Raw genomic sequence first — 1566 nt, forward strand, 5'->3', positions numbered from 1 at the left:
TCTCAAGAACTTCTTTCTTCTGATTCGTCCCATTGTTCACAGGATTCCTTTCAGAAGTGTACATGAATTGGTTATTTGTAACTATTTCAATGAGTTCTTGAGCTTCTGCAGGTGTCTTCTTCAGATGAAGAGATCCTCCAGCAGAGCTATCCAATGACATCTTGGACAGTTCAGACAGACCATCATAGAAGATACCTATGATGCTCCATTCAGAAAGCACGTCAGAGGGACACTTTCTGATCAATTGTTTGTATCTTTCCCAAGCTTCATAGAGGGATTCACCTTCCTTCTGTCTGAAGGTTTAGACTTCCACTCTAAGCTTACTCAATTTTTGAGGTGGAAAGAACTTTGTCAAGAAGGCATTGACTAGCTTTTTCCAAGAGTTCAAGCTTTCTTTAGGTTGTGAGTCCAACCATATCCTAGCTCTGTCTCTTACAGCAAAAAGGAATAGCATAAGTCTATAGACCTCAGGGTCAACCCCATTGGTCTTGACAGTGTCACAGATTTGCAAGAATTCAGCTAAAAACTGATGAGGATATTCCAATGGAAGTCCATGGAACTTGCAATTCTGTTGCATTAGAGAAACTAATTGAGGCTTAAGCTCAAAGTTGTTTGCTCCAATGGCAGGGATAGAGATGCTTCTCCCATAAAAGTCGGGAGTAGGTGCAGTAAAGTCACCCAGCACCTTCCTTGCATTGTTGGCATTGTTGTTGTTTTCGGCTGCCATGTCTTCTTCTTTGAAGATTTCTGTTAGGTCCTCTATAGAGAGTTGTGCTTTAGCTTCTCTAAGCTTTCGCTTCAAGTTCCTTTCAGGTTCAGGGTCAGCTTCAACAAGAATGCCTTTGTCTTTGCTCCTGCTCATATGAAAGAGAAGAGAACAAGAAAGTATGGAATCATCTATGTCACAATATAGAGATTCCTTGAGGTGTCAGAGAAAAAGAAAAATAGAAGGATGAGGTAGAAGAATTAGGATGTGAGAAGAGGGGAAGAATTTTCAAAAATAAAATAAAGTAAAAGATTTTAAAATAATTAAAAGAGATTTTGAAAACTTGATTGATGATTTTCGAAAACTAAGATTGAGAAAGAAATAAAGTGATATTTTGAAAAAGATTTTTAAATTATAAATTAAAAAGATATGATTGAAAACTATTTTGAAAAAGATGTGATTAAAAAGATATGATTGAAAAGATATAGTTTTATAAAGATATGATTGAGAAGATATAATTGAAAAACAATTTAAAAAGATTTGATTTTTAAAGTCAATGACTTGGCAACAAGAAAAGATATGATTCAAACATTAAACATTTCTCAACAGAAAAGGCAACATACTTGAAATGTTGAATCAAATCATTAATTGTTAGCAATTATTTTTGAAAATGGAAATAAATTGATTTTGAAAATATATGATTGAAAAGATATGATTTGAAAAGATTTGATTTTGAAAAATTTTGAAAACTTGAAAAAAATTTGAATTAAAAACAAAATCTTCCCTCTTGTGCCATCCTGGCGTTAAACGCCTAGAATGGTATCCATTCTGGCGTTTAACGCCCAAAACTCTACCCTTTT

General features: G+C 34.2%; 1 non-coding gene across 1 annotated transcript; it reads left to right on the plus strand.

Moving 5' to 3' along the window:
- Positions 1-214: 214 nt before the first annotated feature.
- LOC112713144 (small nucleolar RNA R71) lies at positions 215-322 on the plus strand. Its single transcript, XR_003158119.1, has one exon. It is a non-coding gene; the product is annotated as a small nucleolar RNA R71 (small nucleolar RNA).
- Positions 323-1566: the final 1244 nt, after the last annotated feature.

Source organism: Arachis hypogaea, chromosome 9 (assembly GCF_003086295.3).
Source record: "Arachis hypogaea cultivar Tifrunner chromosome 9, arahy.Tifrunner.gnm2.J5K5, whole genome shotgun sequence".
Taxonomy (NCBI): Eukaryota; Viridiplantae; Streptophyta; class Magnoliopsida; order Fabales; family Fabaceae; genus Arachis; species Arachis hypogaea.